The following is a 26,484-nucleotide window of genomic DNA, read 5'->3' as shown; positions in this document are numbered from 1 at the left end:
GGTTTTGCCATTTTAGCACGCAGGGCGTTATGGCTTAAATCCTGGTCTGCTGATGTGTCATCTAAAACTAAACTTTTGAACATCCCTTTCAAAGGAAAGACCCTATTCGGGCCTGAACTGAAAGAGATTATTTCAGACATCACTGGAGGGAAAGGTCATGCCCTCCCTCAGGATAGATCAAATAAGATGAGGACCAAACAAAATAATTTTTGTTCCTTTTGGAATTTCAAGAGTGGTCCCGCTTCAGCTTCCTCTGCTGCAAAGCAAGAGGGGAATTTTGCCCAATCCAAGTCAGTCTGGAGACCTAACCAGGCTTGGAACAAGGGTAAACAGGCCAAGAAGCCTGCAGCTGCCTCTAAGACAGCATGAAGGGGTAGCCCCCGATCCAGGACCGGATCTAGTAGGGGGCAGACTCTCTCTCTTTGCTCAGGCTTGGGCAAGAGATGTTCACTATCCCTGGGTTTTAGAAATTGTGTCCCAGGGATATTTTCTGGAATTCAAAGGCTCTCTTCCAAGGGGGACTTTTCACATTTCTCGATTGTCTGTAAACAGACAAAGAGAGAGGCGTTCTTACGCTGTGTAGAAGACCTACATACCATGGGGTGATCCGCCCAGTGGACAAATATCTGTTTTGTCTATTCTTCTACACAAACATCTGGCAGATGTCCCAGACGTTCGAGCATTTAGTCAGGCTTTGGTCAGAATCAAGCCTGTATTTTAACCTGTTGCTCCGCCATGGAGCCTAAATTTAGTTCTTAAAGTTCTTCAAGGGGTTTCCGTCTTGGAAAGTTTTGTTTTTAGTAGCTATCTCTTCGGCTCGAAGAGTTTCTGAGCTATATGCTTTACAGTGTGATTCCCCTTATCTTATTTTCCATGCAGATAAGGTGGTTTTGCGTACCAAACCTGGGTTTCTTCCTAAGGTTGTTTCTTATAAGAATATCAATCAAGAGATTGTTGTTCCTTCACTGTGTCCTAATCCTTCTTCAAAGAAGGAACGTCTGTTGCACAATCTTGATGTGGTTCGTGCTTTAAAGTTCTACTTACAAGCAACTAAAGATTTCCGTCAAACATCTTCATTGTTTGTTGTTTATTCTGGTAAGCGGAGAGGTCAGAAGGCTACGGCTACCTCTCTTTCCTTTTGGCTGAAAAGCATCATCCGTTTTGCTTATGAGACTGCTGGCCAACAGTCTCCTGAAAGAATTACTGCTCATTCTACTAGAGCTGTGGCTTCCACATGGCTTTTAAAAATGAGGCTTCTGTTAAACAGATTTGTAATGCGGCGACTTGGTCTTCGTTTCATACTTTTTCCAAATTTTACAAATTTGATACTTTTTTGGGTGGTGCCTTCCGTTTAAGGTCCCTGTCTTGTCCCTCCCTTCATCCGTGTCCTAAAGCTTTGGTATTGGTATCCCACAAGAAAGGATGAATCTGTGGACTCGATACATCTTACAAGAGAAAACATAATTTATGCTTACCTGATAAATTTATTTCTCTTGTGATGTATCGAGTCCACGGCCCGCCCTGTTTATTAAGACAGGCATATATATATATTTTTATTTTTAAACTTTCAGTCACCACTGCACCCTATAGTTTCTCCTTTTTCTTCCTAGCCTTCGGTCGAATGACTGGGGGGTGCAGCTAAGGGGGGAGCTATATAGGCAGCTCTGGTGTGGGTGCTCTCTCTGCCACTTCCTGTAGGGGAGGAGAATATCCCACAAGTGAGGATGAATCCGTGGACTCGATACATCACAAGAGAAATAAATTTATCAGGTAAGCATAAATTATGTTTTTGTCTGTTTTAATATATTTGAATTAAATATTTTTTCATACGATCTACCAAACGATCTTTCAAACTATCTTTTTTATGTGGATCATATTTACATTTGAATTATATCATTGAAGTTTGTTGTCCTGAGTAACATCTAGAACATATAGTGGTGTAGACAAATAACCTGTTGTATACCTTAGCCATTGGCGCTCCTATATAGCCAAAATTGTATCTTTCTTCAGGACCTTACTAGGGGGTCTTTTTTATAGTGTAGCAGGTATACTATCTAGGCGCAGTCACTTATCCATAGTTGCCAGACCTGGTGGACATGTCATCTCTTCCACCATGGACTCTGCCACTGAGACAGGATCTTCTGATTCAAGGTCCGTTCCAGCATCCAAATCTAGTTTCTCTGCAGCTGACTGCTTGGAGATTGAACGCTTGATTTTATCCAAGTGGGGGTTCTCTGAGTCGGTTATAGATACCTTGATTCAGGCTCGAAAGCCTGTCACTAGGAAAATTTATCATAAGATATGGCGTAAATATCTTTATTGGTGCGAATCCAAAGGCTACTCATGGAGTAAGATCAGGATTCCTAGGATTTTGTCCTTTCTCCAAGAAGGATTGGAGAAGGGGCTATCAGCGAGTTCCTTAAAGGGACAGATTTCTGCTTTATCAATTCTATTGCACAAGTGTCTGGCAGATGTTCCAGACCTTCAGTCGTTCTGTCAGGCTTTAGTTAGAATCAAGCCTGTGTTTAAACCTGTTGCTCCGCCATGGAGTTTGAATTTAGTTCTTAAAGTTCTTCAAGGGGTTCCGTTTGAACCTATGCATTCCATAGATATTAAGCTTCTATCTTGAAAGTTCTGTTTTTAGTTGCTATCTCTTCGGCTCGAAGAGTTTCTGAACTATCTGCATTGCAATGCGACTCGCCTTATCTGGTTTTCCATGCTGATAAGGTGGTTTTGCGTACCAAACCTGGATTCCTTTCTAAGGTTGTTACTAATAGGAATATCAATCAGGAAATTGTTGTTCCTTCTCTGTGTCCTAATGCTTCCTCTAAGAAGGAGCGTCTGTTGCACAACTTGGACGTGGTTCGTGCTTTGAAGTTTTACTTGCAAGCAACCAAAGATTTCCGTCAAACATCTTCTTTGTTTGTTGTCTATTCTGGAAAATGTAGAGGTCAAAAAACTACGGCTACCTCTTTCTTTTTGGCTGAAAAGCATCATCCGTTTGGCATATGAGACTGCTGGACAGCAGCCTCCTGAAAGGATTACAGCTCACTCTACTAGAGCAGTGGCTTCCACATGGGCTTTTAAAAATGATGCTTCTGTTGAACAGATTTGTAAGGCTGCGACTTGGTCTTCGCTTCATACCTTTTACAAATTTGATACTTTTGTTTCTTCGGAGGCTATTTTTGGGAGAAAAGTTCTTCAAGCAGTGGTGCCTTCTGTTTAACCATCTGTCTTGTCCCTCCCGTTCATCCGTGTCCTGTAGCTTTGGTATTGTATCCCACAAGTAAAGGATGAATCCGTGGACTTGTCGTACCTTATAGAAGAAAAGTAAATTTATGCTTGCCTGATAAATTAATTTCTTCTATGGTACGACGAGTCCATGGCCCGCCCTGTCATTTTAAGACAGATTATATTTTTTATTTTAAACTTCAGTCACCTCTGCACATTTTAGTTTCTCCTTTTTCTTCCTGTACCTTCGGTCGAATGACTGGGGGGTGGAGCTAAGGGAGGAGCTATATAGACAGCTCTGCTGTGGTGCTCTTTGCCACTTCCTGTTAGCAGGAGGATAATATCCCACAAGTAAAGGATGAATCCGTGGACTCGTACCATAGAAGAAATTAATTTATCAGGTAAGCATAAATTTACTTTTGCTGGAAAAAGCAAGGGTCAGAAGGCTACTTCTATTACTCTCTCTCTCTGGTTGAGAAGTGTTATCAGATTTGCATATGAGTTTTCTGGACATCAGCCTCCTGAGAGAATTACGGCTCATTCCACCAGGGCTGTAACTTCTTCTTGGGCTTTCAAAAAGGAAGCATCAGTGGAGCAAATCTCCAAGGCGGCCACTTGGTCTTCCTTGCATACTTTTTCCAAATTCTACAAATTTGATACTTTTGCCTCGGCTGAGGCTTCTTTTGGGAGAAAGGTTCTTCAAGCGGTGGTGCCTTCTGTTTAGGTCTGTCTTATTCTCCCTCCCTTTTCATCCCGTGTCCTCTAGCTTGGGTATTGGTTCCCACTAGTAATTGGAATTCAAGGACTCTCCATGCCATAGGAAAGAAAACAAAATTTATGCTTACCTGATAAATTTCTTTCTATTCAGGCATCTCAGTCACCTCTATACCCTTGTGTTATCTTCTCTATCCGTTTTCCTTCGGCCGAATGACTGGGGATTATGGGTAAGGGAAGAAACACTTAACAGCTCTGCTGGGGTGTTTTTTGCCTCTTCTTGCTGGCCAGGAGTGAATATCCCACTAGTAATTGGAATCTGTGTACTTTCTATGCCCGGAAAGAAAGTTATCAAGTAAGCAAAATTTTTGTTTTTTATACAAAATCCGGAGCTGTTTAATATCACTTGAAGGTTTGCCTGTAAATACATTTTGGAATGTGCAAGTGACTGGCATTTTTTTTTTTATCTTTCCAGTTAATTTGTTTTCTCTCCATCCCCACATTGACTCAGCTATGGTTTGTATAGAACCTGAGGCTTTTCAGTATTCGAGGAATAGCTTACTGAATATACAGGAAGCATCACAGTCTGTTATGGAAAGAAATGTATCAGTATGCTCAAATCTTGGTGTCTTGGACATGACATTTACAAAAGAACCTCATAGAGATGTGCATACTAAATTGCTGACAAATTATTTAAAGGGCCACTAAAGTCAATATTGATTATGTGATTTTAAGAGACTTTCCAATTTGCGTCCATTATCAAATTGTTCTGTTTTATTTTTCTATGTACATGTTCTGAGGCACTAGCTGCTACTGATTTCACAGCATAAATGTGTATGAGTCTCTGATTGGCTGTCACATGATACAGGGACTGGCAAATTGAAGTTGATGCAGATTTTCCTTTTTCAGAGATGCTACACGTACACGAGAACAATTATTTAGCAGCAAAGTGTTCTGGTTCATCAGTGGCAGGTAGCAATGAGATACACGTAGGATGCAAGATCAATGCGTATTCTGATTTATATACCATTTTGGTTTTATTTAAGCAAATAAAAACATAAAATGTTCCTATAGTTAGGTTATAAAGGTTATCTACCAATTACTATGTTTTCATTAGCTCATTCCTTTAGGAACTACTATACAAGATTATCAGTAAAAGTTGCAGTTACTAAGACAAATGAAAAAAACAAGTTAAATGGGGTTAACTATTTCCTTGCTTTATCAGAAGTAGGTTTTAAAATTTGTCAGAAAAAAAATCCACTGCTCATTTAAAATTCAAATTAAGTGCTTTTGCATTCTCTTTTTATAAAGTTTTTGTTGCTTACGCAATTCTACTGTATTTAAATGGATGAAATGCCAAAATTGAAATGTGCATGGGTGCATTTTAATTTTAAATAGAAACATTTACAACATACGTCCATTAGCAAAAATGCTTCTAGTGAAAGTTTTAACTGTATTTCAGTGGCATACACACACACGCACCAATATTCAAACACCACACCTTCTCAGTTAGCTGTACCTTGTATGACACAAATTACTACTTCACTTATGCATTCACTTCATCGCCAGCTTTCTGAGAAGTGGGGGGCACAGTATTAAAACAAAAAGATCTGGCAGCAGTGTTTGCAACAATGTTTATAGTAATATTATACATAGTTGCAAACACTGCTATCATAGATTGCTAATGCATGCACAAACTCGTAAGTATATTCGCCTACCTAACTTTACTCTTTAACAAAGGATACTAAAAGAGCAAAGACTTCATACTAAAGTAAATTGGAAAGTTTTTTAAAATAGCACGCTCTGAGTCATGAACATGACTTTGCTGTCCTTTTAAGACATCACACCATTATATCTATTTCCATTAACTTAGCAATATTCTTTATGGCTGCTCTTAAAAAGATAAGGGAAGATATTTGAATAAAAGAAAACAAACTTCATTAATTTCCGTTAGTTTTAGATAAAAAAATCTTTTGATCTGTTGTAATATTTATATATTTTTTCCATAATTTTGAAGATATAGATTTCCCATTTTGCAAGCAATTCTGTGAATCAGTTATTTTTGACTGTATTAACCCAGCAACACTAATGCATAGTAGGGATATATTTTGCTTCATTTTGTTTTTGTGTATCTAGGGAGGTGGAGAAGAAGAAAAAACTGTGTGAGAGACTAAAGGAACAACTGATGAAGCTAACGCTTCAAGCCACAGACAAGGAAGAAAATAAACAGATTGCCTTGGGCACATCCAAGTTGAACTACCTTGACCCTAGGATTACAGTAGCCTGGTAAGCTGAGGTCAATTAACTCCCAAGTGTATGATAAAATTAGTCTGTATGTTTGCACTTCAACTTCTAACGCGCTTAACCCTTTGTGATACAAGCAATCGTATCTTACAAATTACATAACTCATTTGCAGCTCATTGTAAGCGTGAAATATAGTTTACTACGGTGAATCTGATGTATAATTCATAATGGTCCTTTTAATGAAGCAGTTTCAGTGTGTTTAAATTTTTTTATCATAGCTTGGCATTTCTTTTCATGCCTGCACTCAGTTTTACCATTTTTGTGACTCACCGTAAAAGGGGAGAGGTTATTTATCTGTGCAATGTGTAGTGTTGTGTGCTTGGACTATTTAGCATTTTCTTCCTTTGTATCACTCCTTTACTCTTGTTGTGTGAGCCCTAAGATTACTACTTGTATTGCTTGTATTATTATTATCATTTATTTGTAAAGCGCCGCCAAATTCCGTAGCGCTTGTATGTCTAGGACAGCATCCGGTTTATTGTGGCTTTGTGGTGCCATGTCTCCATTTTGAATGTGTATTTTAACTCTTTAGTTATGAATTGCTGAGCATGCAACTTCTTTTGAATAATTTTGTAGCAGTCACCGATTTCTGGTTTTTGCCTTAACAATTATTATGACATTAAAGATGTTTACTGTTTTGAGTCAGTTTTCTTATTGTCCATTTATTATCCCCCCCCCCCCCCCTCAACACAATACTAGATTTTGGCTTTAAACTGATGATTGATTTTCAGCAGCATACCCAGCAGCATTCTGCCCTTACAAATAATCAAAGAAGTGTATTTCTCCAACATAGGTGTGTCCGGTCCACGGCGTCATCCTTACTTGTGGGATATTCTCTTCCCCAACAGGAAATGGCAAAGAGCCCAGCAAAGCTGGTCACATGATCCCTCCTAGGCTCCGCCTTCCCCAGTCATTCTCTTTGCCGTTGTACAGGCAACATCTCCACGGAGATGGCTTAGAGTTTTTTAGTGTTTAACTGTAGTTTTTATTATTCAATCAAGAGTTTGTTATTTTAAAATAGTGCTGGTATGTACTATTTACTCTGAAACAGAAAAGAGATGAAGATTTCTGTTTGTAAGAGGAAAATGATTTTAGCAACCGTTACTAAAATCGACGGCTGTTCCACACAGGACTGTTGAGAGGAATTAACTTCAGTTGGGGGAACAGTGAGCAGACTTTTGCTGCTTGAGGTATGACACATTCTAACAAGACGATGTAATGCTGGAAGCTGTCATTTTCCCTATGGGATCCGGTAAGCCATTTTATTACAGACAGTAAATAAGGGCTTCACAAGGGCTTTTTAAGACTGTAGACATTTTCTGGGCTAAATCGATTTATATATAAACATATTTTATACTCCATAGCCTTGAGGAATTATTTTAATCTTGGGAATTTTGTAAAATAACCGGCAGGCACTGTATTGGACACCTTATTCTCTAGGGGCTTTCCCTACTCATAGGCAGAGTCTCATTTTCGCGCCTGTATTGCGCACTTGTTTTTGAGAAGCATGACATGCAGATGCATGTGTGAGGAGCTCTGATACATAGAAAAGACTTTCTGAAGGCGTCATTTGGTATCGTATTCCCCTTTGGGCTTGGTTGGGTCTCAGCAAAGCAGATACCAGGGACTGTAAAGGGGTTAAATATAAAAACGGCTCCGGTTCCGTTATTTTAAGGGTTAAAGCTTCCAAATTTGGTGTGCAATACTTTTAAGGCTTTAAGACACTGTGGTGAAATTTTGGTGAATTTTGAACAATTCCTTCATACTTTTTCGCAATTGCAGTAATAAAGTGTGTTCAGTTTAAAATTTAAAGTGACAGTAACGGTTTTATTTTAAAACGTTTTTTGTACTTTGTTATCAAGTTTATGCCTGTTTAACATGTCTGAACTGCCAGATAGACTGTGTTCTGAATGTGGGGAAGCCAAGGTCCCTTCTCATTTAAATAGATGTGATTTATGTGACACAAAATTTAGAGAAAATGATGCCCAAGATGATTCATCAAGTGAGGGGAGTAAGCATGGTACTGCATCATCCCCTCCTTCGTCTACACCAGTCTTGCCCACACAAGAGTCCCCTTGTACATCTAGCGCGCCAATACACCTTACTATGCAACAATTAACGGCTGTAATGGATAATTCTATCAAAAACATTTTAGCCAAAATGCCCACTTATCAGCGAAAGCGCGACTGCTCTGTTTTAGAAAATACTGAAGAGCATGAGGACGCTGATGATATTGTTTCTGAAGGGCCCCTACACCAGTCTGAGGGGGCCAGGGAGGTTTTGTCTGAGGGAGAAATTTCAGATTCAGGGAAAATTTCTCAACAAGCTGAACCTGATGTGATTACATTTAAATTTAAGTTGGAACATCTCCGCGCTCTGCTTAAGGAGGTGTTATCCACTCTGGATGATTGTGAGAATTTGGTCATCCCAGAGAAACTATGTAAAATGGACAAGTTCCTAGAGGTCCCGGGGCCCCCCGAAGCTTTTCCTATACCCAAGCGGGTGGCGGACATTGTAAATAAAGAATGGGAAAGGCCCGGTATACCTTTCGTCCCTCCCCCCATATTTAAAAAATTGTTTCCTATGGTCGACCCCAGAAAGGACTTATGGCAGACAGTTCCCAAGGTCGAGGGGGCGGTTTCTACTCTAAACAAACGCACCACTATACCCATAGAAGATAGTTGTGCTTTCAAAGATCCTATGGATAAAAAATTAGAAGGTTTGCTTAAAAAGATGTTTGTTCAGCAAGGTTACCTTCTACAACCAATTTCATGCATTGTCCCTGTCACTACAGCCGCGTGTTTCTGGTTCGATGAGCTAGAAAAGGCGATCACTAGTAATTCTCCTTCTTATGAGGAGATTATGGACAGAATCCGTGCTCTTAAATTGGCTAATTCTTTCACCCTAGACGCCACTTTGCAATTGGCTAGGTTAGCGGCGAAAAATTCTGGGTTTGCTATTGTGGCGCGCAGAGCGCTTTGGTTAAAATCTTGGTCAGCGGATGCGTCTTCCAAGAACAAATTGCTTAACATTCCTTTCAAGGGGAAAACGCTGTTTGGCCCTGACTTGAAAGAGATTATCTCTGATATCACTGGGGGCAAGGGCCACGCCCTTCCTCAGGATAGGTCTTTCAAGGCCAAAAATAAACCTAATTTTCGTCCCTTTCGTAGAAACGGACCAGCCCCAAGTGCTACGTCCTCTAAGCAAGAGGGTAATACTTCTCAAGCCAAGCCAGCCTGGAGACCAATGCAAGGCTGGAACAAGGGAAAGCAGGCCAAGAAACCTGCCACTGCTACCAAGACAGCATGAGATGTTGGCCCCCGATCCGGGACCGGATCTGGTGGGGGGCAGACTCTCTCTCTTCGCTCAGGCTTGGGCAAGAGATGTTCTGGATCCTTGGGCGCTAGAAATAGTCTCCCAAGGTTATCTTCTGGAATTCAAAGGGCTTCCCCCAAGGGGGAGGTTCCACAGGTCTCAATTGTCTTCAGACCACATAAAAAAACAGGCATTCTTACATTGTGTAGAAGACCTGTTAAAAATGGGAGTGATTCATCCTGTTCCATTAGGAGAACAAGGGATGGGGTTCTACTCCAATCTGTTCGTAGTTCCCAAAAAAGAGGGAACGTTCAGACCAATCTTAGATCTCAAGATCCTAAACAAGTTTCTCAAGGTTCCATCGTTCAAAATGGAAACCATTCGAACAATTCTTCCTTCCATCCAGGAAGGTCAATTCATGACCACGGTGGATTTAAAGGATGCGTATCTACATATTCCTATCCACAAGGAACATCATCGGTTCCTAAGGTTCGCATTCCTGGACAAGCATTACCAGTTCGTGGCACTTCCGTTCGGATTAGCCACTGCTCCAAGGATTTTCACAAAGGTACTAGGGTCCCTTCTAGCGGTACTAAGACCAAGGGGCATTGCAGTAGTACCTTACTTGGACGACATTCTGATTCAAGCGTCGTCCCTTCCTCTAGCAAAGGCTCACACGGACATTGTCCTGGCCTTTCTCAGATCTCACGGATGGAAAGTGAACGTAGAAAAGAGTTCTCTATCTCCGTCAACGAGGGTTCCCTTCTTGGGAACAATAATAGACTCCTTAGAAATGAGGATTTTTCTGACAGAGGCCAGAAAAACAAAACTTCTAAACTCTTGTCAAATACTTCATTCCGTTCCTCTTCCTTCCATAGCGCAGTGCATGGAAGTAATAGGTTTGATGGTAGCGGCAATGGACATAGTTCCTTTTGCGCGCATTCATCTAAGACCATTACAACTGTGCATGCTCAGTCAGTGGAATGGGGACTATATAGACTTGTCTCCGACGATACAAGTAAATCAGAGGACCAGAGATTCACTCTGTTGGTGGCTGTCCCTGGACAACCTGTCACAGGGGATGAGCTTCCGCAGACCAGAGTGGGTCATTGTCACGACCGACGCCAGTCTGATGGGCTGGGGCGCGGTCTGGGGACCCCTGAAAGCTCAGGGTCTTTGGTCTCGGGAAGAATCTCTTCTACCGATAAATATTCTGGAACTGAGAGCGATACTCAATGCTCTCAAGGCTTGGCCTCAGCTAGCAAAGGCCAAGTTCATACGGTTTCAATCAGACAACATGACGACTGTTGCGTACATCAACCATCAGGGGGGAACAAGGAGTTCCCTGGCGATGGAAGAAGTGACCAAAATCATTCAATGGGCGGAGACTCACTCCTGCCACTTGTCTGCAATCCACATCCCAGGAGTGGAAAATTGGGAAGCGGATTTTCTGAGTCGTCAGACATTACATCCGGGGGAGTGGGAACTCCATCCGGAAATCTTTGCCCACATTACTCAACTGTGGGGCATTCCAGACATGGATCTGATGGCCTCTCGTCAGAACTTCAAGGTTCCTTGCTACGGGTCCAGATCCAGGGATCCCAAGGCGACTCTAGTAGATGCACTAGTAGCACCTTGGACCTTCAAACTAGCTTATGTATTCCCGCCGTTTCCTCTCATCCCCAGGCTGGTAGCCAGGATCAATCAGGAGAGGGCATCGGTGATCTTGATAGCTCCTGCGTGGCCACGCAGGACTTGGTATGCAGACCTGGTGAATATGTCATCGGCTCCACCATGGAAGCTACCTTTGAGACGAGACCTTCTTGTTCAAGGTCCGTTCGAACATCCGAATCTGGTCTCACTCCAACTGACTGCTTGGAGATTGAACGCTTGATCTTATCAAAGCGAGGGTTCTCAGATTCGGTTATTGATACTCTTGTTCAGGCCAGAAAGCCTGTAACTAGAAAAATTTACCACAAAATATGGAAAAAATATATCTGTTGGTGTGAATCTAAAGGATTCCCTTGGGACAAGGTAAAAATTCCTAAGATTCTATCCTTTCTTCAAGAAGGATTGGAGAAAGGATTATCTGCAAGTTCCTTGAAGGGACAGATTTCTGCCTTGTCTGTGTTACTTCACAAAAAGCTGGCAGCTGTGCCAGATGTTCAAGCCTTTGTTCAGGCTCTGGTTAGAATCAAGCCTGTTTACAAACCTTTGACTCCTCCCTGGAGTCTCAATTTAGTTCTTTCAGTTCTTCAGGGGGTTCCGTTTGAACCCTTACATTCCGTTGATATTCAGTTATTATCTTGGAAAGTTTCGTTTTTGGTTGCAATTTCTTCTGCTAGAAGAGTTTCAGAATTATCTGCTCTGCAGTGTTCTCCTCCTTATCTGGTGTTCCATGCAGATAAGGTGGTTTTACGTACTAAACCTGGTTTTCTTCCGAAAGTTGTTTCTAACAAAAACATTAACCAGGAGATAGTCGTGCCTTCTTTGTGTCCGAATCCAGTTTCAAAGAAGGAACGTTTGTTGCACAATTTGGATGTTGTTCGCGCTCTAAAATTCTATTTAGATGCTACAAAGGATTTTAGACAAACATCTTCCTTGTTTGTTGTTTATTCTGGTAAAAGGAGAGGTCAAAAAGCAACTTCTACCTCTCTCTCTTTTTGGATTAAAAGCATCATCAGATTGGCTTATGAGACTGCCGGACGGCAGCCTCCTGAAAGAATCACAGCTCATTCCACTAGGGCTGTGGCTTCCACATGGGCCTTCAAGAACGAGGCTTCTGTTGATCAGATATGTAGGGCAGCGACTTGGTCTTCACTGCACACTTTTACCAAATTTTACAAGTTTGATACTTTTGCTTCTTCTGAGGCTATTTTTGGGAGAAAGGTTTTGCAAGCCGTGGTGCCTTCCATTTAGGTGACCTGATTTGCTCCCTCCCTTCATCCGTGTCCTAAAGCTTTGGTATTGGTTCCCACAAGTAAGGATGACGCCGTGGACCGGACACACCTATGTTGGAGAAAACAGAATTTATGTTTACCTGATAAATTACTTTCTCCAACGGTGTGTCCGGTCCACGGCCCGCCCTGGTTTTTTAATCAGGTCTGATAATTTATTTTCTTTAACTACAGTCACCACGGTATCATATGATTTCTCCTATGCAAATATTCCTCCTTTACGTCGGTCGAATGACTGGGGAAGGCGGAGCCTAGGAGGGATCATGTGACCAGCTTTGCTGGGCTCTTTGCCATTTCCTGTTGGGGAAGAGAATATCCCACAAGTAAGGATGACGCCGTGGACCGGACACACCGTTGGAGAAAGTAATTTATCAGGTAAACATAAATTCTGTTTTTTTTTTTTTTATAAAGCCTTTTCCCCCCATATTCTTGGGGGCTTTGAGGACGCCTGTGATCTATTGGATTTTTAATTATACCTCTTTCATGCTTCTCCATTTTGTTGTATTTTTCTCTTGGTTGCATTCATCCTCTTTCTCTTGCTTGCTGGCAATACTTACTTCACAGCCGGATTGTTGAAAAAGGGAATGATCTGCCCTTTCCTTTGTCATGTGTCTGCCATTCCCTAGTATGTGAGGCACCTAACTTCGCTTCATCTGCTGTAGCTCTAGAACTTGATCAAGTAGAATTTATTGGGTATGTGCATATATTTAGTTTGCAGCATTTATTTATTTTCTGCGCCAGATTTATTAGGGAAAAAGAGCAGTGGGAACTGGTGGGTTTTTAGCCTCACTGCGCCTCCCATACTTGTGCTGCCCCTCTGGATTATGGTCTTAGCATATAGTAACTAAGGCCCTTCTGTTTCCACAGAGCTGCTGGAGGGAGAAGACCTCTTGATACTGTGGGACATTTTCATGCTGTTACTCAGCATTGAGGTAAGTGCAGTCTTTATTTTTCTGGGTGCAGAAATCTCAGATATGGCTGTACGTTTTTTGTTCTGCTGGAGCAGATCATGGGCTCTCACAGGGCTCCTTATCTACAGTGTGTGGGTTCTCTTAGGGTTATGTAGCACTCACACTGATATGTTAATCTCCCTAAAGCTGCGTGTTACTTAAAGATGACACGCTCATAGGGTTCATGGTTATTGCTGTGGGGGTTTTTTGGCTGATGCTGGGGATGTTTTGTGCATTTTTTATTGCCGGAGCCATCCGGTTCACATTCCAGGGCTAATCACTGTGTTCCGATAGCGGAGACGTCACGACAGCATGGGCTTCATTTACATTCTTGCCCGGTCTGATAATATGGCCGTATCACAGATTTCTATGGGCTTAGAACATGCCCACTATAGGCGGGACTTCCTTGACGCGCTGGGGCTGTAATTATGCCATGCAGCACTCACTTCTGGAAGTCCCGGTTGCTGTTACATGCTGTACTGAGACGCTACAACCGCATGGTTTAGAAGCAAGTGGACTGCAGCGTCGTAGTGCTTATCCGGTCTTGAATTTAGAGGCGGATTTGACTGTTGGTCGATCGAGGGGGCAGGTAGGCGCCTCAGCAGAGTTGCTGAGGCGACTTGCCAGTGTTTTTTCAGGGTGTCTGAAGTTTTTCAAATTTATTGCCCTTTGCTAGTTAACAAACATTTTCCCTGTTTTTATTGTGTCAGTAAGTTCTATCTGGGTACTGACAGTTGTTCTCTTTATATTTTTTATTTTAATGAGACCAGTTGTTGTTTATATTTTTCTGTCAAAAAATGGATTCAGATGTAATCCAAACTGTTCCATGTTCTATCTGTTAGCATGCCCCTGTGGAACCTCCTGTTCCTTTTTGCCCTTCATGTGTTCAGAAGGCTTTACACTATAAAGACCATATTTTTTTTGATACATCATTGCCTAAAGCGGATGCTTCTCAAGAGTCTACAGATGAGATGCAGAGTATGCCGCAGCTTTCTCCCCAAGCGTCACAGCCTTTAACTCCCGCTCAAGCGGTGCCAGGTATTTTACCAGTTCCTGCCGCATTTACATTAAAAGACATTGCTGCAGTGATGTCTTCTACTCTTTCTGATGCGTTATATAATTTTCCAAATATATTGCACGGCAAGCGTTCAAGAAAAGACCATTGTGTGGTCAATTCAGCCTCTGATTCTCTGATGGCGATTGAGGACGTCCCCGCCCGCAGTAAACGGGAGGGCACGGATGTCCTGTCCGAGGGTGAACTCTCTGATTCTGGGAACGCCTTGCCCATGTCTGATTCTGAAGAATCTTTCAGGTTTAAGCTTGAACACCTTCGCCTATTACTAAGGGAGGTGTTGGTTACTCTGGATGATTGTGACTCAATAGTGGTTCCTCCAGAAAAATTGAGTAAGTTGGACAAATATTTGGAAGTTCCTTCATACTCCGAAGTTCTTTTAGGAACTGGAAAAACATCCGAGATCCTTGTTGTGCTTTTAAGGACCCCATGGACAAGAAGTTGGAGGGTCTCCTTAAGAAGATGTATGATGTTCACCAGGGATTCCTTTTGCAACCAGCGGCCTGTATTGTTACAGTTACCACCGCGGCCGCTTATTGGTTCGATGCCCTTGAAGAGTCTCTTAAAGTGGAGACTCTGGAAGAGATACAGGATCGGATTAAAGCTCTTAAGTTAGCTAATTTGTTTATTAATGATGCTTCTCTGCAGATCACTAAATTGGCGCCTAAGAGTTCAGGCTTTGCCATCTTAGCACACAGGGCTTTATGGTTGAAGTCTTGGTCTGCGGATGTGTCATCCAAGTCTAAGCTTTTGGATATTCCTTACAAGGGGAAGACCCTGTTCGGGCCTGACTTGAAGGAAATTATTTCTGACATAACGGGAGGTAAGGGTCATCTCCTCCCTCAGGATAAAAAGTCCAAACAGAGAGGGCGACAGAGTCATTTTCGTTCCTTTCGAAATTTCAAGGAAGTTCCCTCTTCCTCTTCCACTTAGCAGGAAGGGAATTATTCCCAAACCAAGTCTACTTGGAGACCCAACCAGTCTTGGAACAAAGGTAAATAATCCAAGAAACCAGCCGCTACTACCAAATCAGCATGAAGGGTCGGCCCCCAATCCGGGACCGGATCTAGTAGGGGGCAGACTTTCTCTCTTTGTCCAGGCTTGGATAAGAGATGTTCAGGATCCCTGGACACTAGAAATTGTGTCTCGGGGTATCAGCTGGCAGAAATTCTCCCCCCATAGGAAGGTTTCTTCTTTCTCGATTATCTGTAGACCAGATAAAAAGAGAGGCGTTCTTACGTTGTGTAGGAGACCTCTTTTCTATGGGAGTAATATGTCCAGTTCTATCACAGGGACAGGGGTTTTATTCAAATCTGTTTGTAGTTCCCAAAAAGGAGGGAACGTTCCGACCCATTTTAGAGCTCAAAAGTCTAAACAAGTTTCTCAGGGTTCCATCTTTCAAGATGGAAACTATTCGTACCATTCTTCCATTGATCCAGGAGGGTCAATTTATGACTACCGTGGATCTAAAGGATGCATATCTACAAGTTCCTATCCACAAAGATCATCACAAGTTCCTCCGTTTTGCATTTCTGGACAAACATTTTCAGTTCATGGCTCTTTCTTTCGGTCTGGCCACGGCGCCCATAATTTTCACGAAGGTTCTGGGGTCTCTGCTAGCGGTTCTGAGGCCGCGGGGCATTGCAGTGGCGCCTTATCTGGACGATATTCTGATCCAGGCGTCGTCTTATCAGCTAACAAAGTCTCATACCAACATTGTTCTGTCCTTTCTAAGGACTCATGGGTGGAAAGTGAATCTATAAAAGAGTTTGTTGGTTCCACAGACCAAGGTTCCTTTGGGAACTCTAATTGACTCTCTGGCCATGAAGATCTTTTTGACAGACGTCAGAAAGTTAAAGATTCTGAATACCTGCCGAACCCTTCAGTCCAATCCTCGGCCGTCAGTGGCTCAATGCATGAAGGCGATTGGATTGATGGTAGCGGCAATGGACATCATTCCTTTTGCTCGTTTTCATCTCAGACTTCTTCAACTGAGCATGCTCAGACAATGGAATGGAGATTATGCAAATTTGTCTCCTCAAATAGATCTAGATCAGGAGACAAGGGACACTCTTCTATGGTGGTTGTCGCCAAATCATCTGTCCCAAGGGACATGCTTCCGCAGACCCTCATGGGTGATAGTGACAACGGACGCCAGCCTGATAGGTTGGGGTGCAGTCTGGAACTCCCTGAGGGCTCAGGGTGTGTGGAATCGATTGGAGTCTCTACTCCCATCAATATCCTGGAGTTGAGAGCAATATCAATGCGCTTCAGGCTTGGCCTCAGTTCGCTTCGGCCAAATTCATCAGATTCCAGTCGGACAACATCACAACTGTAGCCTACATCAATCATCAAGGAGGAACAAGGAGCTCCTTAGCGATGACGGAAGTAGCCAAGATAATTCAGTGGGCGGAGGCTCACTCTTGTTATCTGTCGGCAATCTACATCCCAGGAGTGGAAAACTGGGAAGCGGATTTTCTGAGCAGACAGACTTTTCATCCGAGGGAATGGGAACTCCATCCGGAGGTATTTGCCAATCTGATTCTCAAGTGGGGCAGGCCGGAGTTTGATCTTATGGCATCTCGTCAGAATGCCAAGCTTCCGAGATACGGGTCCAGGTCCAGGGACCCCCAGGCCGAGCTGATAGATGCCTTGGCAGTTCCTTGGTCTTTCAGCCTAGCTTATGTGTTCCCTCCATTTGCTCTCCTTCCCCGGGTGATTGCTCGAGTCAAACAGGAGAGGGCATCAGTGATCCTAATCGTGCCTGCGTGGCCTCGCAGGACTTGGTATGCCGATCTGGTGGACATGTCATTTCAGCCACCTTGGAGGCTTCCATTGTGGAAAGACCTTCTCATTCAGGGACCCTTCCATCATCGGAATCTAGTTTCTCTGCAGCTAACTGCTTGGAGATTGAACGCTTGATTTTATCTAAGCGGGGGTTTTCTGATTCGGTCATAGATACCTTGATTCAGGCACGTAAACCTGTTACTAGAAAGATTTACCATAAGATATGGCGTAAATATCTTTATTGGTGCGAATCCAAGGGCTACTCATGGAGTAGGGTTAGGATTCCCAGGATTTTGTCTTTTCTCCAAGAGGGATTGGAGAAAGGATTGTCGGCAAGTTCCTTGAAGGGACAGATTTCTGCTTTGTCTATTTTGCTACACAAGCGTCTGGCAGATGTTCAATCTTTTTGTCAGGCTCTGACTAGAATCAGACCTGTGTTTAGACCAATTGCTCCTCCTTGGATTTTGAATTTAGTTCTTAATGTTCTTCAAGGGGTTCAGTTTGATATTGTTATTGTGGAGGGTTTTATTTTTGGTTGCTATTTCTTCTGCTCGCAGAGTTTCTGAGCTTTCGGCATTACAATGTGATTCTCCTTATCTTATTTCCCATTCTGATAAGGTGGTGTTACGTACCAAACCTGGTTTTCTTCCTAAGGTTGTTTCTAATAAAAATATTAATCAGGAAATTGTTGTTCCTTCCTTGTGTCCTAACCCTTCTTCTAAGAAGGAGCGGCTGTTACATAATTTGGACGTGGTCCGTGCTTTAAAGTTTTACTTACAGGCCACTAAGGATTTTCGTCAATCTTCTTCCCTGTTTATTGTGTTTTCTGGGAAGCGTAGGGGTCAGAAGGCTACGGCTACCTCTCTTTCATTTTGGCTGAAGAGTATCATCCGGTTTGCATATGAGACTGCTGGACGGCAGCCTCCTGAACGAATTACGGCTCATTCCACTAGGGCTGTGGCTGCCTCATTGGCATTCAAAAATTATGCTTCTGTCAAGCAGATTTGCAAAGCTGCAACTTGGTCGTCTCTTCACACTTTTTCCAAATTTTACAAATTTGATACTTTTGCCTCGTCTGAGGCTGTTTTTGGGAGGAAAGTTCTTTAAGCAGTGGTGCCTTCTGTTTAGGTTCCCTGTCTTGTCCCTCCTGTTTCATCCGTGTACTATAGCTTTGGTATTGTATCCCACAAGTAAGGATGAAATCTGCGGACTGATCGTGTCTTTAAAAAGAAAAGAAAATGTATGCTTACCTGATAAATTTGTTTCTTTTACAATACGATGAGTCCACGGCCCTCCCTGTTTTTTTTCTAAGACAGGTCTTTAATTTTGTTAAACTTCAGTCACCTCTGCACCTTTGCTTTTCCTTTCTCTTCCTAACTTCGGTCGAATGACTGGAGTGGGAGGGAAGGGAGGAGCTATACATACAACTCTGCTGTGGTGCTCTTTGCCTCCTCCTGCTGACCAGGAGGCGATATCCCACAAGTAAGGATGAAATCCGTGGACTCATTGTATTGTAAAAGAAACAAATTTATCAGGTAAGCATAAATTTCATTTTTCACTACACAAATGCTAAAAACGAACAAGTGCACATACCTAGAATTTATGGTTAAAAAAAGTGAACACTCATGTAATGTTAGAGCATTTTGATTTTAAAAAATTACCACATTTTACTATGTATTTAATGTCATTAAACATTTCTCACTTCTATAACCCCCATTCTGCATCAGATGAGGTTAGAGACTGTGATTGGAGCATACTCATGTATGGCTGCTTCTCATTTGCTTACACACTGTATCATTATCTGTATTGGCACAGGAACACCACTTTGTTTTTAACCCTGTTAGAGTTTAGAATTTTTCAGTAAAATAGAATGTTCTTTTAATTGTGATGGTAACACATTTCAAGTGTAAAATAAGCTATCACAGAGCTGGTCTTTCAAGACAACAATGTTTAGCAGAGTGTTAAAATGACCATTTTTTTTTTTTATCCCTTCATCAATAGGTGCAAGAAATATGGAGTGCCCATAGAGAAGATTTATAACAAAACACAGAGGGATAAGTTTGCCTGGGCCATCGATATGACAGAAGAAGACTTTGAATTCTAATTTCATTATGCATTTATTCAGTTGACCAAATTCTTTTTTACTTTCTGGTGCTGCTGTCTGAATTTAGACTATGATAAACGTATTTCTTGTTTTCCACTTTGTACAGGATACTCATTTTGTTAACTAACTTATTGGAAGGCTGACAAGCCACTGTCCCTGTAAGTGACAAGACAGCTCATAGCTAAATGACTAAGTAATGCATTTCATGTATACATAAATATCTTCTAAGTAGCACTTTCATTTGCACTTTATTTTTGTGATAATTGATTTGCCCTGTGACTGATATTTGCCGGCCGATTATTGCACACAACTTTTTTTGTTTTCAAAAATACCCTTTACCGATCCAATATAACCATGCAGTTTTTGCATCAGATAACCTGTTTCTCTTTCCTTATTATTGGTAAAGCACTATAAAAGCCTGTTTGACCCTTTGCCTGTTGGTACTGGTTTCCATTACTGTTTGTTTTTTGATTTCCATGCGTTTCCTTGACCATAAACTGAGAACATTTAAATTATAAGAATATATTTACTTCTTGAAACAATACATGTTCCATAAATCATGTTCCATACTAGAATGTAGTATGGGACATGTTAATTATCTTTTTGTCTATTATGAAGACTGGTTTTCAGTTCTGTTTTTGTGAAATGCAACGACAGATGTGAATATTTCTTGTGCTCATTACTTAAAAACCCAGCAATATCTTGTAGTACAAGCAGAAGATCAAGCCTCATTCACCACTCATAATATATTTTCAACTTTAATTGAAGGCAAACTAAGTATAACTTCTGTAGCAATAAAATACAAACATGCTGTCGTTCTAGGTAAGCCTGGAAAACAGTAAAAAAAAAATTGTTGCAAGATTTTTTTGTTAAATGTGCATTTACAACAAAAAGTTTGTAAGATAAACGTAATTTTTTTTTTGCTTTTCTTACCATGAAAGCGCATTTGATTAAAACTAGTGTTTTTGTGTAACTTGTTTTCTTTCGTTCTTTTGAGTCAGGGGCATTGACAGCCTGACAAGTTTTTTCTTTCAGGGTTCAGTATATAAACTATAAAACTACACTTGTTCTGTTCATTTCTTCTATTTTTACTCCACACTAACACTGTATGGAGCAGTGATATTTACCCGGTCCTTGTCTGAGTGTAAATAACTATCGTCCTTGTCCCTGGGCATGTGATTTGTCTTGGAGATAAACAATTACAAATCTAGATTCCAGTGCAAATGCTTAGTAGTGTACTTAAGATTTTAATGCTGTAAATAAACATTTGGTTAAACACAGGTGAATTTAGAAAGTAGTAAATGGCAAATTTCACAGCTATATATTCTGCATTGGTTCTGGTTTTCCATATCACATGTAGAGTGATTTTTTTTTTTTTTTTTTTTTTTTTATAAAAGTCTCCACCGCTCAAAACAAACCTTAAAAGCACATTAAAGTCAAAATGAAACTTTCATGATTCAAAACTTGTCAACGGGCCAGAAAAATTAAACTAAATTCTGAATTCCCAGAGGGGTAGGTTAGCGCATTTGGAAATGGTATGCATGTGCCTACATCTGTCCAAAATCACTCGGCATAGCAAAAAATAAACTAGCCAAAAAAAAAAAAGTTGTACCACAAGTCATCCTATATAGAATTTCACAAAATATCACCCATTTTTACATCCTCTCAATTCTCACATTTATTTATTTATTTATTTTCATTATATCACACAAACATTGTTCTATGAGCCCTAACATCAACATGACAAAAAAATGAAGATAGCGGTTACTGCCAAGTTATCAATCTTACTATAGTGATCACTTCATAGCTATAAGTATATAAAACACTTTATTTGAATCATGAAACCTCACTCTTTCAAATTAGGGGTGTTATGGAATGTTATGGTGAGGGGTTACTAAAGGCCTCCTAAGCATCAGAACCCCAAACAAAAGAACCAAAGTTGTGACAATCAGCTTGCAGTGGTTGGACACAGTACCATTATTTGAAAGACCAGGATTGTTGCCTTTAAATTAGGGGTCTCGACTATGTATATATTGTGGTGTCAGCAATAGGGGATATTGCTCAGTATGCTTAGAGTTCTGACTGGTGATCTTTCTCAACACAAAACCACCGGACATGGGTCCCCTCCTTTAAAAAAAGTGGGCTTGCATCTTAAAAATAAAAAGTCAGTTGCCTTGTGGTAGTGCATGTTTTGGGGTTCTAGGTTTCTCTTATAGCTGTGATGACTGTTAAAGGCACAAAGTATACAGGTGTTTGCTATTTCTATGGCAATCACCTGCTATTTAAAGGGGCATGATACCACTCATTTGATTATATGCAATCCCCTTTTCTCCTGTTAAGTGTGGTCAGTCCACGGGTCATCATTACTTCTGGGATATTAACTCCTCCCCAACAGGAAGTGCAAGAGGATTCACCCAGCAGAGCTGCTATATAGCTCCTCCCCTCTACGTCACACCCAGTCATTCTCTTGCACCCAACTAATAGATAGGATGTGTGAGAGGACTGTGGTGATTATACTTAGTTTTATACCTTCAATCAAAAGTTTGTTATTTTATAACAGCACCGGAGTGTGTTGTTCCTTCTCTGGTAGAATTTGAAGAAGAATCTACCTGAGTTTTTTGTATGATTTTAGCCGGCGTAGTTAAGATCATATTGCTGTTCTCGGCCATCTGAGGAGTGAGATAAACTTCAGATCAGGGGACAGCGGGCAGGTTAATCTGCAAAGAGGTATGTAGCAGCATATTATTTTCTGACAATGGAATTGACTGAGAAAATTCTGCCATACCGATATAATGTAAGCTCAGCCTTAAATGCAGTAGTAGCAACTGGTATCAGGCTGTCATGTATGTATATTTTACACTTCAGTATTCTGGGGAATGGCACTTCACTGGGATAATACTGTATGCATAAGACTTTAGCCTAATTTGCAGTGACTAGCAACAGGCTTTATAATGACATTTCATTTATTTGATGTTAAACGTTTTTGCTGGCATGCTAAATCGTTTAATTTTCTGAGGTACTGGGTGAAAAAATGTTTTGGGCACTGTTTTTTTCCACTTGGCAGTCGTTTTATTTAATTTAAGACAGTTTACTGATCTCCCTCACTGTTGTGTGTGAGGGGGAGGGGCCTATTTTGGCGCTTTTGCTACGCATCAAAAAATTCAGTCAGAAGTCTCTTGTCTTCCCTGCATGATCCGGTTCGTCTCTACAGAGCTCAGGGGTCTTCAAAACTTATTTTGAGGGAGGTAATCACTCACAGCAGAGCTGTGAGATTGTAGCTGACTGTGATAAAAAACGTTTATTTCTGTATTTTTTTTCTGCTATCAGGATTAGTTATCCATTACTAATGGGGGCAATCCTTTGCTAAAATCGTGTTTTTACCGGAAAAGATTTGATGTTATAGTTTCTCAGTTTATTATTTCTCAACTGTCATAACTTTCTTCTGTTATGTGTGATCAGTCCACGGGTCATCATTACTTCTGGGATATAACTCCTCCCCAACAGGAAATGCAAGAGGATTCACCCAGCAGAGCTGCATATAGCTCCTCCCCTCTACGTCAGTCCCAGTCATTCTCTTGCACCCAACGACTAGATAGGATGTGTGAGAGGACTATGGTGATTATACTTAGTTTTTATGACTTCAATCAAAAGTTTGTTATTTTACAATAGCACCGGAGCGTGTTATTACTTCTCTGGCAGAGTTTGAGGAAGAATCTGCCAGAGTTTTTTACTATGATTTTAACCGGAGTTGTTAAGATCATATTGCTGTTCTCGGCCATCTGAGGGAGGTAAAGGCTTCAGATCAGGGGACAGCGGGCAGATGAATCTGCATTGAGGTATGTAGCAGTTTTTATTTTCTGAATGGAATTGATGAGAAAATCCTGCCATACCGTTAAAATGACATGTATGTATACACTTCAGTATTCTGGGGATGGTATTTCACCGGAACTACTCTGTTAAAGGTCACTAATCCTTTTAATAACTATTTATCATGTTAAACGTTTTTGCTGGAATGTAGAATCGTTTACATTGCTGAGGTACTGTGTGAATAAATATTTGGGCATTATTTTCCACTTGGCAGCCTTTTTTGCTTTTATTTGTGACAGTTTCGTTTCTCTTCACTGCTGTGTGGGAGAGGGAGGGGCCGTTTTTGGCGCTCTTTGCTACGCATCAAAAAATTCCAGTCAGTTACTTTTATATTTCCTGCATGATCCGGTTCATCTCTGACAGATCTCAGGGGTCTTCAAACTTCTTTGAAGGGAGGTAAATTCTCTCAGCAGAGCTGTGAGAATTCTTATAGTGACTGTGAATAAAAACGTTGCTTTGTATTTTTTATGTCAAATTTAATTATTGTTATTTTACTAATGGGAACAAACCTTTGCTAAAAGTTGTGTTGTTTTAAAGTTTGATGCTATAACTGTTTTTCAGTTCATTATTTCAACTGTCATTTAATCGTTTAGTACCTCTTTGAGGCACAGTACGTTTTTGCTAAAAAAGATTATAACCAAGTTGTAAGTTTTTTTGCTAGTGTGTTAAACATGTCTGACTCAGAGGAAGATATCTGTGTCATTTGTTCCAATGCCAAGGTGGAGCCCAATAGAAATTTATGTACTAACTGTATTGATGATACTTTAAATAAAAGTCAATCTGTACAATGTGAACAAATTTCACCAAACAGCGAGGGGAGAGTTATGCCGACTAACTCGCCTCACGCGGCAGTACCTGCATCTCCCGCCCGGGAGGTGCGTGATATTATGGCGCCTAGTACATCTGGGCGGCCATTACAGATAACATTACAAGATATGGCTACTGTTATGACTGAAGTTTTGTCTAAATTACCAGAACTAAGAGGCAAGCGTGATCACTCTGGGGTGAGAACAGAGTGCGCTGACAATACTAGGGCCATGTCTGATACTGCGTCACAGCTCGCAGAGCATGAGGACGGAGAGCTTCATTCTGTGGGTGACGGTTCTGATCCAAACAGATTGGATTCAGATATTTCAAATTTTAAATTTAAATTGGAAAACCTCCGTGTATTACTAGGGGAGGTCTTAGCAGCTCTTAATGATTGTAACACCGTTGCAATACCAGAGAAACTGTGTAGGTTGGATAAATACTTTGCGGTACCGGCGAGTACTGACGTTTTTCCTATACCTAAGAGACTAACTGAAATTGTTACTAAGGAGTGGGATAGACCCGGTGTGCCGTTCTCACCCCCTCCAATATTTAGAAAGATGTTTCCAATAGACGCCACCACTCGGGACTTATGGCAAACGGTCCCTAAGGTGGAGGGAGCAGTTTCTACTTTAGCTAAGCGTACCACTATCCCGGTGGAGGATAGCTGTGCTTTTTCAGATCCAATGGATAAAAAATTAGAGGGTTACCTTAAGAAAATGTTTGTTCAACAAGGTTTTATATTGCAACCCCTTGCATGTATCGCGCCGATTACGGCTACGGCAGCATTTTGGATTGAGTCTCTGGAAGAGAACCTTAGTTCATCTACGCTAGACGACATTACGGACAGGCTTAGAGTCCTTAAACTAGCTAATTCTTTCATTTCGGAGGCCGTAGTACATTTAACCAAACTTACGGCTAAGAACTCAGGATTCGCCATACAGGCACGTAGGGCGCTGTGGCTAAAATCCTGGTCAGCCGATGTTACTTCTAAGTCCAAATTACTTAATATACCTTTCAAGGGGCAGTCTTTATTTGGGCCCGGTTTGAAAGAAATTATCGCTGACATTACAGGAGGTAAGGGCCACGCCCTACCTCAAGACAAAGCCAAAGCTAAGGCTAGACAGTCTAATTTTCGTCCCTTTCGGAATTTCAAAACAGGAGCAGCATCAACCTCCACTGCACCAAAACAGGAGGGAGCCGTTGCTCGTTACAGGCAAGGCTGGAAGCCTAACCAGTCCTGGAACAAGAGCAAGCAGGCCAGGAAACCTGCTGCTGCCCCAAAGACAGCATGAATCGAGAGCCCCCGATCCGGGACCGGATCTAGTGGGGGGCAGACTTTCTCTCTTCGCCCAGGCCTGGGCAAGAGATGTTCAGGATCCCTGGGCACTAGAGATCATATCTCAGGGATACCTTCTAGACTTCAAATTATCTCCCCCAAGAGGGAGATTTCATCTGTCAAGGTTGTCAACAAACCAGATAAAGAAAGAGGCGTTTCTACGCTGTGTACAAGATCTGTTATTAATGGGAGTGATCCATCCGGTTCCGCGGTCGGAACAAGGACAAGGGTTCTACTCAAACCTGTTTGTGGTTCCCAAAAAAGAGGGAACTTTCAGGCCAATCTTAGATTTAAAGATTCTAAACAAATTCCTAAGAGTTCCATCCTTCAAAATGGAAACTATTCGGACAATCTTACCCATGATCCAAAAGGGTCAGTACATGACCACAGTGGATTTAAAAGATGCTTACCTTCACATACCGATCCACAAAGATCATCACCGGTATCTAAGGTTTGCCTTCTTAGACAGGCACTACCAGTTTGTAGCTCTTCCATTCGGATTGGCTACGGCTCCAAGAATCTTCACAAAGGTTCTGGGTGCCCTTCTGGCGGTACTAAGACCGCGAGGGATTTCGGTAGCTCCGTACCTAGACGACATTCTAATACAAGCTTCAAGCTTTCAGACTGCCAAGTCTCATACAGAGTTAGTTCTGGCATTTCTAAGGTCGCATGGATGGAAAGTGAACGAAAAGAAGAGTTCTCTTTTTCCTCTCACAAGAGTTCCATTCTTGGGGACTCTTATAGATTCTGTAGAAATGAAGATTTACCTGACAGAAGACAGGTTAACAAAGCTTCAAAATGCATGCCGTGTCCTTCATTCCATTCAACACCCGTCAGTAGCTCAATGCATGGAGGTGATCGGCTTAATGGTAGCGGCAATGGACATAGTACCTTTTGCACGCCTACACCTCAGACCGCTGCAATTGTGCATGCTAAGTCAGTGGAATGGGGATTACTCAGATTTGTCCCCTACTCTGAATCTGAATCAAGAGACCAGAAATTCTCTTCTATGGTGGCTTTATCGGCCACACCTGTC

At 41.6% G+C, this 26,484-nt stretch overlaps 1 long non-coding RNA gene across 1 annotated transcript; it reads left to right on the top strand.

Annotated features, from left to right (window-relative positions):
- Positions 1-5,947: 5,947 nt before the first annotated feature.
- LOC128659644 (uncharacterized) lies at positions 5,948-20,408 on the top strand. Its single transcript, XR_008402451.1, has 2 exons — positions 5,948-6,231; positions 19,333-20,408. It is a non-coding gene; the product is annotated as an uncharacterized LOC128659644 (long non-coding RNA).
- Positions 20,409-26,484: the final 6,076 nt, after the last annotated feature.

This window comes from Bombina bombina, chromosome 5 (assembly GCF_027579735.1).
Source record: "Bombina bombina isolate aBomBom1 chromosome 5, aBomBom1.pri, whole genome shotgun sequence".
NCBI lineage: Eukaryota > Metazoa > Chordata > Amphibia > Anura > Bombinatoridae > Bombina > Bombina bombina.
This window is presented reverse-complemented; position numbering and strand designations above follow the sequence as displayed.